Raw genomic sequence first — 14246 nt, forward strand, 5'->3', positions numbered from 1 at the left:
ATAAGAATCAATTTACAACAGTACCTAAGTATTTGTTATGTTGCTTATACTAAGGGATCTCACGAAGTTTTGTTGAGTTTTTTGTGATTGAACTTTTCAAGTTTTGGGTGTTATCGTGATGAACAATGGAATAAGGAGTAGCAAGATACTAAGACTGGGTATGCCCATGGCACCCCAAGGTAATGTTCTAGGAAAAGTCAAGTGTCTAAGCATGGGGATGCCATGGTAGGCATCCCCTCTTTCGTCTCAATCCACCGGTATGTCACTTGAAGCTACATTTCTATTCATCACATGATATGAGTTTGGCTTGGAGCAGCGTTTGCTTTTTATTTTAGTTTGACACAATCATCTTTTGTTGGAAACAACAACCTGAGAGAGATACACTTCTATCATGGTTTGTTAGAATAATATTTGTGCTTCACTTATATCTTTTGAGCTGAACAATTGCTCTAGTACTTCACTTATATGTTTTTGAGAATGGTGGCCTGTAGATTGTAACAGCCCGGAACCGACACTCCGCAAGATTCCCTTTTTATTACATTGTTGCCATGTTATTTATTTGGTTATCTCATTCATCATCGCATCATGCACACTGCATCGACACTCTGTTGTCGTCATTTTTTAAAACTTGCATCCTTCATAGTTGTCCGTCCTCTCCATTTTTGTCGTTGACCGTTTAGAGACCAACCACACACGCCCGCGCCCGCACATCATTAAAATATTGTTTTTGAAAGTGTGTATAAAACATTCTCCGAATGGGTTGAAAGTTGGTGTGCGGTTTCAATGTAGTGTAGGTAGACCGCTTGCCAAATTTCGTCGCATTCGGAGTTCGTTTAGTACCCGAACCGTTAAACCAATAGCGACACTACAACTAGTGAAATTATCAGACATTTCGGTGTTAAAAAACCGATTCATGGGCCGCAAACCTCCCTCTCATGCCCAACTAGTGCATCTACATAGCCCACTAGACCCACCTAGCACCTCCCTCCATTTGTGGTCATTGGATCGCAATCGAACGAATGAGATCCAACCCACCATAGACCAATCCCTATATATAACCCACCTTGTAGAGAGAGCATGCTCACTCTCTAGGGTCCCCCGCTTTGCCAAAATTGCAGCCACCCCGCCTCAAAAACCCCACCTGCAAGTCCCAAACTCTCCAAATCCGACAGCTCTAGCAAGTGGCGGATCCAGGATTTGAGCGTAAGGGGGGCAAAGAAGACTATGATGGTAAAATGGCACTTGAAGGTGCAAGGTAACTGAAAGCTATATTATAGGAAGTCCTTTGCATTTCACATTCGAAATTTGCATTGCAACTGTCGTATATTGATCGGAGTTTGAATATCAACTAGACTGATTTTGGCTATTATGTCCGATAGTTGCTCCATCTTCATAGTAAAATTTGCATATAACTTAACATGATAGCGTGTCCTTATATGTATTGATTATTGAAACATAAAGAAAAGTATAAATTTAATTAAATTGAAGTACCACATGATCTTTTCATTTTTTCCTTGTGTAATTTTGCATTTGTATACGAGGAATATGGAAGTTCCTAACTACTACTAGAATGTAATTTATATTTCTGTTGGCAATCTAACAAAATTATTAATTTGTAGTTCATATAAATCTAAAAGTGATATACCATAGCTTAGATCTTGGTGTTATGGCATGGGTTACTCTGTCTACCTCAATGGTTGCATTTGCATTTTCAACTAGAGAGTTAGAGTTTGCAGCAATTGGCTTGACAAAATTACTTATCGGTAGTGTCTTCCTCTTTGACCTATGTAGTTATAATATTAATAGAAAACAAATATGTAATTTCCAATTGATATGACAAGTGATGCTCTCCATCGTTCGTGAGTAATTACATCGTAGGCTTGCTGGATGGTGATGGGTTGGATGAGATCTATCATGTAATCGAGTTAGTTTTGTTAGGGTTTGATCCCTAGTATCCATTATGTTGTGAGATTGATGTTGCTATGATTTTTCTATGCTTAATGCTTGTCACTAGGGCCCGAGTGCCATGATTTCTGATCTGAACCTATTATGTTTTCATGAATATATATGTGTTCTTGATCCTATCTTGCAAGTTATAAACACATATTACGAGTTATGATCCGCATCCCCGAGGGTGACAATAACTTGGATTATTTCCGGTGATTGCCGTAGTTTGAGGAGTTCATGTATTCACTAAGTGCTCATGCTTTGGTCTGGTTCTCTATAAAAAGGAGGCCGTAATAGACCTTAGTTTCCATTAGGACCCCGCTGCCACGGGAGGGTAGGACAAAATATGCCATGCAAGTTATTTTCCATAAGCACGTATGACTATATATGGAATACATGCCTACATTACATTGATGAATTGGAGCTAGTTCTGTATAACCCTATGTTATGACTGTTTCGTGATGAATGCCATCCGACATAATTATCAATCACTGATCCATTGCCTACGAGCTTTCCGCATATTGATCTTTGCTAAATTACTTTCCCGTTGCTATTGTTACGATCACTACAAAACTGCTACTGTTACGTTTGCCACCATTACCATTTCTTCCATACTACTTTGCTACTAAATGCTTTGCTGCAAATATTAAGTTTTGTTTGAATTGACAACTCAGCTGCTAATACTCGAGAATATTCTTTGGCTCCCCTTGTGTCAAATCAATAAATTTGGGTTGAATACTCTACCCTCGAAAACTATTGCGATCCCCTATACTTGTGGGTTATCACATACTACGGGGGAAAACCTAGATCTGGTTTTCCGGATCGGACGATGAAGACAGCTCACGCACTACTTGGCTTCGTGTTTCCTCTTGGGGACATCGTCTTGAAGTCAACTCGGCCAGTGGGACTATGAGCTATTGCGGGTGGTGGATGGCAGTTTGCGTGACATCTTTGGGAGAACAACAAAAGCACCCTCCGCATGCAGGTTGGGTTAGGAGAGTTTTGTTGGCCAACCTCATGGTGTTGAAGTGGCATATGTTTGCTCTATCAGACATAGCATTCTTCTTCAATATCGTCAAGTTTCGTGGATAGGCTCGTAGCAGCCTGGATTGATGCAATGGTTTCGGTGGGCACTCTAGAAGCGGCGCAAGCGCTCGAGTGCCTGACCGGGTATGTTGTGGGTTGTTGGCTTTCTGACGTGTTGTATGTTTTTGGTGCTTTTGTTGCTGTTGTAGGTTTTTGCCCGGTTTTCCTTCATAAACTAAGAAACCTTCTTCATATTTTTTTTTGGCACTCGCCTTATGCGGTGCATTTTCCTTTGGGGATGTTACTTGTAATATCTCTTTCTAATCAATGAATTTGGCAGCTGTCATGCCAACATTCATAAACAAGACATAAGGCCTCTCCCCATGCTACACCTATATAGGTGTTAAGTCTGCCATGTAAACAAAAAATATGATGTCGCAAGGTAACTAAGAGAAAAGAGATGAATCTCGTAGCTCAAGAAGAAACAACGCCAAGCGGGTGAACCTAGGTAAAACACGTAAATGAAAGAGCCACCAATGCATGAATTAATTTAGTTTTAAATCAATAAATGAAGTATGTTTAGCAACAACAAGTTAAGCACGTATACATTATGGGCTTTGATTGCTAAGTCCTTTAATATGCTTAGCACCTTATCTTAGCACCGATGCATTTGATGTGGCCTAAGAGAAACTCCAACTGGTTGACCGGGCGCGCGATTTGTATGACTTTTGTCCGTTTGAGTCGGATCCTCCGCCCCTTTTGCGGGTCGACCGTGCATCCAACGAAGCAACTCATTTTTCATTCGTGCAAAATAAATTGTTTTCAAAAAGAAAAGGCTCGCGACCACAGACCATATCAGCAGCCATGCCAGCCAAGAGTTCAAGTCGTCGACTTGCGAGTGGCGGACATACATATGCCAGCCTCCAGGAAAAAGTACACAGTTCATGCTAGGTGCACTTGCTAGTGGCCGACAGACATGCTAGCACACAAAATGAGATTGTAGTTCGATCACGTCATGTCGGCCGTGGTCATGCCCGCACACTTGTTGGCATTCAAAAAATATGGCACTCTCATCCATGTATCACTCGTCATCGAGGTTGAGCATGTCGGCTTGCATCTTCTTGGACTATGACCGCTTCCTCGAAGAGACAGTTCTCAAGTCCACCTTCATGATCTCGACCCCCTTCGTCGTGCAAGCAAGCCGGACTTCTCTGGCTCTCGTGGCAGCTTTGGTGGCCTCAATCTCGAGCATCTTTTCTTGATTCTAACCTCCAACACGAGCTTCTTCTTTTGGATCTCCATGAAGCCTTGATTTGCTCATCCTTGTCTTGTCGGCGCTTCTCCTCTCTTGAATCCTTGTTGGTGATCATGCCTTGCAAAGTATCTTGCAAGGCAAGGGTCGCCGCTTCGCGCTTGTCCTCTTTCTTGGAGTTGGTATTTCCCCGTGGTCGCGACTTCTCCCCCTCCCCATGCTCTTCAATAGCTGCCTTCCCTCCACGCGCCCTAATGGTGGCATATTGCGCCTTGAATATCTCGTCCCCATTGATGACCATCCAACAATGGGTGAGGTTGAAGGAATTGCCCACACGTTGTGCCTTGAATGCTTCCAAAGCTCGAAAGGCCTACAAATGGACAAGCAACCACATGGACAAGCAAGCATATGAGCAATCTTGTCGGAAAGCATATGAGCAAGCGTATTAGCTAATGGACAGTCAAATGAACAAGCATGTGAGGCAAATCATGTCGTCAAGGAAAATGAGCAAGCATGTCGGCAAGCTAAATGATCAAGCATGTCGGCATAACATGTCTTTGATATCGAGGCCACTCACGGAACGGGCCTTGATGCTCTCAAGGGTGGCACAAACTTGGTGCACTCTTGTTGTATCACCCTCCAATGCTTGTCGAGCGAAACCCACACACACTTGCTCTCAAATTGGTACGGCTTAAACTTCTTGCGTTCATGGAACTCGCGATGCACTCTTAGACAAAATGTCGAATTCTTTTGCTCGGCGCCTATCTCTGGTCTTGTCTAACATCTCTCCAACATTCACAAAGGAGTTTGTCCTCATCCCTTGAATATGCTTTGGTCCGCTTGCTCTTCCGCCACTTGCTTGCATCGACTTGGGTGGCGAGCTCGGCCTCAAAAAACAATGGCTCTCCTTCGATGTCAACTTCATCATCCTCTTCATCTAGGCCATAGTCTTCCGGGAACTCGTGCTCTAGCGTGGAAGAGCTTCCCATGCCAAGTTGGTCCTCCATGAAGGGGTTCGGTCGTGCCTCCATTGTCTTCACCAAACGTGTTGCCCATGCCCTCGTGGTCGACCATGAAGGGAGCTCGGCCATCTTGGCTTTCTGTCTTGTCGGGATCAAAGGGAATGCCACCACCACCACAAACACCACTTTCAAAGATGATGTTCTCCATGAACAAGCGGCTGGCCTCATTGTATGTAGTCGGCATTGGGTCGAACATGTTGCAGGTGTTCACCATGGCGTCGGCTCGGAGCTTGCGCTGTCGTTTTTGCTACCCTCGGAGGATGATATGCCGCCCATAGGGGTTGCATTGAGATCGATGGCCATGGGCGGTGTCATGGAAGGCGCAAGCACGCTCACCTCCGGTGAACCAAAGCCCATAGAGATGGACATAAGGGAGTCTTGCTGGTGGTGGGGGTGGAAGCCATGTGCTTGCGGCGTGGTCGACATGGCGACGAGTTCGGAAGTTGGGGACGGAGGGGCGACAAGCCGGCGCTGGCCGCGGCCACTATGGCGACGACGAGCCCGTCGTGGCCTGGGTTTAACCCTAGCATCAGCAGGGCCTACCTCGTGGCCTCGCGGACGAGGTGGCTAGTCTTCACGGAATCAACCTCTTGCTCTACATTGGTGGCGAGGGAGCCATGATCATGGCGTCGATCCCGGCTTCCTCCTCGCACCCACGAGACTTCCTCCTAGACGACTCCATGGCACGTGATACGTCTCCAATATATCTGTATTTTTTTATCGTTCCATGCTGTTTATATTATCATCTTAAGATACTTTTGGGTCATAATACACCAGTTTATATTATTTTTGAGCACTACCCTATTAACCCAGTGCATAGTGCCAGTTGCTGTTTTCTAGGTGTTTTTCATTTTTCATATTTTCAGTACCAAACGAAGTCCAATTGCCATGAAACTTTTTTACGATTTTTCTAGACCAAAAAAGGACTTAAAAGCTTCGGGAGGAGACATGAAGCCCCACGAGAAGACCATAAGGCAACATGGCATGACGAGGGGGCCTAGTTGTGCTGTGATGCCTTGTCGCCTCCCTGTGGCCCCTCTTGCCTTGTTCTCTGGCCTATAAATTCCTACATATTCGAGAGACCCTAAATATATCAAGGAACACTTTTTTATGCTGCCGCAAGTCTCTGTTCCATGGCGACCCCATTTGGAACTCCGTTCCGGCACTCTGCCAGGGGGGGGGTCGATCACGGAGGGCCTCTTCATCAACCTTGGTGCCCTCGTGATGATGTGTGAGTATTTCACCATAGACCTACACGTCCGTAGTTAGTATCTAGATGGCTATCTCTCTCTCTTGATCTTTGATACAATGATCTTCACATCTTCGCTATGATCTATCCGATGTAATTCTTTTGTGCGGTGCGTTTGTTGGGATCCAATGAATTGTGGGTTTATGTTCAGATTATTCATGAAAAGTATTTGAATGTTCTCTAAGTTTTATGATTCTTATTTGCATGATCATCTTAGCTTCGTAAATCTATCTGATCTATTGAATTGCTTTGGCCAAGTAGTTAGATCTTTCTTCAGTGGTAGATGTGCGTTGTAGTGGGTTCAACTAGGTGAATTTCTATATCCAAGTGAGAGAAAGGGGACAAGATGCATCTTTCTGTTGCTGACACTAAGCATAAAACGATGGGGTTTATTCATATTGATTGAGTTTGCTTTGTCTAAATCATGTCATCGTTCTCCAAGCATTACTTTTTTTACTTAATACTCTAGATGCATGCTGGATAGCGGTGGATGGGTGGAGTATTATTTGTAGGTGCAGGCAGGAGTCACCCTATTTTCTGATGGACGTGATTCCTATATACACATGATCATTGCCGTGAAAATCGTGTAACTATCCGTTGTTCCGTCAAGTGCCCAATAGTAATCTATTTACCCACCGTATGTTGCTTTCATGAGAGATGTCACTAGAGAACATTATGGCCCCCAGGTCTATTCACTTATATATTCAGAAAACTTATAATTTCCTCGCTGTTATTATTTGTATTTTATTTTATTTTTCAAGTTACAATTATCTACACACCTTACCCGGTTGCAAATAACGAGACCAAGGGGATTGACAACCCTCTTACCCGCGTTGGGTGCAAGTTTTCTCTTTTGTGTGCATCCGTTGAAAATAGTTGAGGACTGATACTCCCATTGGTTTGTAAACCTTGTTTTCTTAATTGAGGGAAATACTTACCCGCTTTGTGCTGTGATAACCCGTTCGTCTTCACGGAAAACCCAACGCAGATCGCAAGCATCAGGAAGGATTTCTGGCGCTGTTGTCGGGGAATATCATCACCAACTATCAAGTAACTTCACACAAATTATCATTCACTTGTTCCTCTTTTTATTTGCTTTTATGCTTTTTCCAAAAAAATCAAAATTAAAAAATATTTACCTTTGCTTGCCTAGCTTGTCACTAGTTTGCATCTTTGCTCTCTAGTTTTCTTGAAAGTTGCTACCATGTGTAAATTTGAGAAAGTTATTGTCAAAAGCGCTAGTGAAGATAACATCGGTGACTTAAATGAAGAGAGATTAAAATTTATTGATTCCATGAATGATCCTCCTATGGGTCAAGTCCCTGCTATTAACACTCACATGACTCTAAATTCTAAAATTTATCATGTGGGTAGTGGGAAACATTATTGGAAAGCATGTCATCCAAGAATTATTTGAGTATTCATTAGCTTCCCCGCTCATTAAAGGATCTATAATTGATGAAACGAATTGTTATGTGGATGCTATCACCATTCTTATATTGAAAATTGAAAGAAAATTTGTGCATCTCCACCCTATGCTTCAAAAGATATTTTTGGGACTCCATAGCTTGCATGATCGTGAGATTAAAAAAGTTGCTATGACTATCCTTATGCATGAATTCAACTATATTTTGCATGAAGCAAACATATTTTTTCCTTCTATTGAATATAATCTAAATGTCCTTCCATAGAAGCAATCTTCCATAATAAAGATGATATGCATAGGTTGGAATCTAATGAAAATCACATGATTGATATTAATATGAGGAGGAATGTGCTTCCCAAGAGTACCCAATCTTTGTTTCTCCACACTTGTGATAAATTTGAATGGATTGCTAAAGGAATTAATGAAGGGTTTAGTGAAGATTGGCAAGAAAACACTATTAGGGAACCTATTAGTGATGAAATCCATGTCTTATATGAGGAAGTGTACCCTTAGATGATAGTGATATGAGTAATGATGTTATGAATCCCTTTGAACACTTCACAACTTCAACTAGGTTTGAAAAAGGTGATTTATTAAGTAAAACTCTGGAGTAATTAATTTTGAAGTACATGAAGGGGTCAAACAATTGATCATATGCATTATACCTAGCTAGGGGCAAAAAACAATAGCGCTTGTTGGGAGGCGACCCAATAGTTATCTTAATATTTTGCTTTTTTACTTTATGCTTAGGCGTGATGACATGATTATTGCCTGTGTAATGATTGTGTTTTCGTGTTTAGATTAATGTTTGTGCCAAGTTAAACCTTTGGGATTACTTGTATTATAAGTATAATTGATACGGTGCAAAAATAGAAACTTTGATGTCCAGTGCATAATTTCTCTGATTTTACTAGAACGTCTTTTTAAGATGAATTGTTTACATAGTATTTCTATACAAATTCAACAGGTCTTCCTAATTTTTCAGAGTTTTTGGTGTTACATAAGTATCGGTTCATTACAGATTACTACAGAGTGTTCTGTTTTAGATAGATTATGTTTTTGCTTGCATAGTTTACTTGTTTTTATGATGCTATGGATTGTATCAGGGGTATAAGCCATAGAGGAGTTAGAATACAATACCTATCATTCAATAATGAAATAAGAATCAATTTACAACAGTACCTAAGTATTTGTTATGTTGCTTATACTAAGGGATCTCACGAAGTTTTGTTGAGTTTTTTGTGATTGAACTTTTCAAGTTTTGGGTGTTATCGTGATGAACAATGGAATAAGGAGTAGCAAGATACTAAGACTGGGTATGCCCATGGCACCCCAAGGTAATGTTCTAGGAAAAGTCAAGTGTCTAAGCATGGGGATGCCATGGTAGGCATCCCCTCTTTCGTCTCAATCCACCGGTATGTCACTTGAAGCTACATTTCTATTCATCACATGATATGAGTTTGGCTTGGAGCAGCGTTTGCTTTTTATTTTAGTTTGACACAATCATCTTTTGTTGGAAACAACAACCTGAGAGAGATACACTTCTATCATGGTTTGTTAGAATAATATTTGTGCTTCACTTATATCTTTTGAGCTGAACAATTGCTCTAGTACTTCACTTATATCTTTTTGAGAATGGTGGCCTGTAGATTGTAACAGCCCGGAACCGACACTCCGCAAGATTCCCTTTTTATTACATTGTTGCCATGTTATTTATTTGGTTATCTCATTCATCATCGCATCATGCACACTGCATCGACACTCTGTTGTCGTCATTTTTTAAAACTTGCATCCTTCATAGTTGTCCGTCCTCTCCATTTTTGTCGTTGACCGTTTAGAGACCAACCACACACGCCCGCGCCCGCACATCATTAAAATATTGTTTTTGAAAGTGTGTATAAAACATTCTCCGAATGGGTTGAAAGTTGGTGTGCGGTTTCAATGTAGTGTAGGTAGACCGCTTGCCAAATTTCGTCGCATTCGGAGTTCGTTTAGTACCCGAACCGTTAAACCAATAGCGACACTACAACTAGTGAAATTATCAGACATTTCGGTGTTAAAAAACCGATTCATGGGCCGCAAACCTCCCTCTCATGCCCAACTAGTGCATCTACATAGCCCACTAGACCCACCTAGCACCTCCCTCCATTTGTGGTCATTGGATCGCAATCGAACGAATGAGATCCAACCCACCATAGACCAATCCCTATATATAACCCACCTTGTAGAGAGAGCATGCTCACTCTCTAGGGTCCCCCGCTTTGCCAAAATTGCAGCCACCCCGCCTCAAAAACCCCACCTGCAAGTCCCAAACTCTCCAAATCCGACAGCTCTAGCAAGTGGCGGATCCAGGATTTGAGCGTAAGGGGGGCAAAGAAGACTATGATGGTAAAATGGCACTTGAAGGTGCAAGGTAACTGAAAGCTATATTATAGGAAGTCCTTTGCATTTCACATTCGAAATTTGCATTGCAACTGTCGTATATTGATCGGAGTTTGAATATCAACTAGACTGATTTTGGCTATTATGTCCGATAGTTGCTCCATCTTCATAGTAAAATTTGCATATAACTTAACATGATAGCGTGTCCTTATATGTATTGATTATTGAAACATAAAGAAAAGTATAAATTTAATTAAATTGAAGTACCACATGATCTTTTCATTTTTTCCTTGTGTAATTTTGCATTTGTATACGAGGAATATGGAAGTTCCTAACTACTACTAGAATGTAATTTATATTTCTGTTGGCAATCTAACAAAATTATTAATTTGTAGTTCATATAAATCTAAAAGTGATATACCATAGCTTAGATCTTGGTGTTATGGCATGGGTTACTCTGTCTACCTCAATGGTTGCATTTGCATTTTCAACTAGAGAGTTAGAGTTTGCAGCAATTGGCTTGACAAAATTACTTATCGGTAGTGTCTTCCTCTTTGACCTATGTAGTTATAATATTAATAGAAAACAAATATGTAATTTCCAATTGATATGACAAGTGATGCTCTCCATCGTTCGTGAGTAATTACATCGTAGGCTTGCTGGATGGTGATGGGTTGGATGAGATCTATCATGTAATCGAGTTAGTTTTGTTAGGGTTTGATCCCTAGTATCCATTATGTTGTGAGATTGATGTTGCTATGATTTTTCTATGCTTAATGCTTGTCACTAGGGCCCGAGTGCCATGATTTCTGATCTGAACCTATTATGTTTTCATGAATATATATGTGTTCTTGATCCTATCTTGCAAGTTATAAACACATATTACGAGTTATGATCCGCATCCCCGAGGGTGACAATAACTTGGATTATTTCCGGTGATTGCCGTAGTTTGAGGAGTTCATGTATTCACTAAGTGCTCATGCTTTGGTCTGGTTCTCTATAAAAAGGAGGCCGTAATAGACCTTAGTTTCCATTAGGACCCCGCTGCCACGGGAGGGTAGGACAAAATATGCCATGCAAGTTATTTTCCATAAGCACGTATGACTATATATGGAATACATGCCTACATTACATTGATGAATTGGAGCTAGTTCTGTATAACCCTATGTTATGACTGTTTCGTGATGAATGCCATCCGACATAATTATCAATCACTGATCCATTGCCTACGAGCTTTCCGCATATTGATCTTTGCTAAATTACTTTCCCGTTGCTATTGTTACGATCACTACAAAACTGCTACTGTTACGTTTGCCACCATTACCATTTCTTCCATACTACTTTGCTACTAAATGCTTTGCTGCAAATATTAAGTTTTGTTTGAATTGACAACTCAGCTGCTAATACTCGAGAATATTCTTTGGCTCCCCTTGTGTCAAATCAATAAATTTGGGTTGAATACTCTACCCTCGAAAACTATTGCGATCCCCTATACTTGTGGGTTATCACATACTACGGGGGAAAACCTAGATCTGGTTTTCCGGATCGGACGATGAAGACAGCTCACGCACTACTTGGCTTCGTGTTTCCTCTTGGGGACATCGTCTTGAAGTCAACTCGGCCAGTGGGACTATGAGCTATTGCGGGTGGTGGATGGCAGTTTGCGTGACATCTTTGGGAGAACAACAAAAGCACCCTCCGCATGCAGGTTGGGTTAGGAGAGTTTTGTTGGCCAACCTCATGGTGTTGAAGTGGCATATGTTTGCTCTATCAGACATAGCATTCTTCTTCAATATCGTCAAGTTTCGTGGATAGGCTCGTAGCAGCCTGGATTGATGCAATGGTTTCGGTGGGCACTCTAGAAGCGGCGCAAGCGCTCGAGTGCCTGACCGGGTATGTTGTGGGTTGTTGGCTTTCTGACGTGTTGTATGTTTTTGGTGCTTTTGTTGCTGTTGTAGGTTTTTGCCCGGTTTTCCTTCATAAACTAAGAAACCTTCTTCATATTTTTTTTTGGCACTCGCCTTATGCGGTGCATTTTCCTTTGGGGATGTTACTTGTAATATCTCTTTCTAATCAATGAATTTGGCAGCTGTCATGCCAACATTCATAAACAAGACATAAGGCCTCTCCCCATGCTACACCTATATAGGTGTTAAGTCTGCCATGTAAACAAAAAATATGATGTCGCAAGGTAACTAAGAGAAAAGAGATGAATCTCGTAGCTCAAGAAGAAACAACGCCAAGCGGGTGAACCTAGGTAAAACACGTAAATGAAAGAGCCACCAATGCATGAATTAATTTAGTTTTAAATCAATAAATGAAGTATGTTTAGCAACAACAAGTTAAGCACGTATACATTATGGGCTTTGATTGCTAAGTCCTTTAATATGCTTAGCACCTTATCTTAGCACCGATGCATTTGATGTGGCCTAAGAGAAACTCCAACTGGTTGACCGGGCGCGCGATTTGTATGACTTTTGTCCGTTTGAGTCGGATCCTCCGCCCCTTTTGCGGGTCGACCGTGCATCCAACGAAGCAACTCATTTTTCATTCGTGCAAAATAAATTGTTTTCAAAAAGAAAAGGCTCGCGACCACAGACCATATCAGCAGCCATGCCAGCCAAGAGTTCAAGTCGTCGACTTGCGAGTGGCGGACATACATATGCCAGCCTCCAGGAAAAAGTACACAGTTCATGCTAGGTGCACTTGCTAGTGGCCGACAGACATGCTAGCACACAAAATGAGATTGTAGTTCGATCACGTCATGTCGGCCGTGGTCATGCCCGCACACTTGTTGGCATTCAAAAAATATGGCACTCTCATCCATGTATCACTCGTCATCGAGGTTGAGCATGTCGGCTTGCATCTTCTTGGACTATGACCGCTTCCTCGAAGAGACAGTTCTCAAGTCCACCTTCATGATCTCGACCCCCTTCGTCGTGCAAGCAAGCTGGACTTCTCTGGCTCTCGTGGCAGCTTTGGTGGCCTCAATCTCGAGCATCTTTTCTTGATTCTAACCTCCAACACGAGCTTCTTCTTTTGGATCTCCATGAAGCCTTGATTTGCTCATCCTTGTCTTGTCGGCGCTTCTCCTCTCTTGAATCCTTGTTGGTGATCATGCCTTGCAAAGTATCTTGCAAGGCAAGGGTCGCCGCTTCGCGCTTGTCCTCTTTCTTGGAGTTGGTATTTCCCCGTGGTCGCGACTTCTCCCCCTCCCCATGCTCTTCAATAGCTGCCTTCCCTCCACGCGCCCTAATGGTGGCATATTGCGCCTTGAATATCTCGTCCCCATTGATGACCATCCAACAATGGGTGAGGTTGAAGGAATTGCCCACACGTTGTGCCTTGAATGCTTCCAAAGCTCGGAAGGCCTACAAATGGACAAGCAACCACATGGACAAGCAAGCATATGAGCAATCTTGTCGGAAAGCATATGAGCAAGCGTATTAGCTAATGGACAGTCAAATGAACAAGCATGTGAGGCAAATCATGTCGTCAAGGAAAATGAGCAAGCATGTCGGCAAGCTAAATGATCAAGCATGTCGGCATAACATGTCTTTGATATCGAGGCCACTCACGGAACGGGCCTTGATGCTCTCAAGGGTGGCACAAACTTGGTGCACTCTTGTTGTATCACCCTCCAATGCTTGTCGAGCGAAACCCACACACACTTGCTCTCAAATTGGTACGGCTTAAACTTCTTGCGTTCATGGAACTCGCGATGCACTCTTAGACAAAATGTCGAATTCTTTTGCTCGGCGCCTATCTCTGGTCTTGTCTAACATCTCTCCAACATTCACAAAGGAGTTTGTCCTCATCCCTTGAATATGCTTTGGTCCGCTTGCTCTTCCGCCACTTGCTTGCATCGACTTGGGTGGCGAGCTCGGCCTCAAAAAACAATGGCTCTCCTTCGATGTCAACTTCATCATCCTCTTCATCTAG

Source organism: Hordeum vulgare, chromosome 5H (genome assembly GCF_904849725.1).
Source record: "Hordeum vulgare subsp. vulgare chromosome 5H, MorexV3_pseudomolecules_assembly, whole genome shotgun sequence".
NCBI lineage: Eukaryota > Viridiplantae > Streptophyta > Magnoliopsida > Poales > Poaceae > Hordeum > Hordeum vulgare.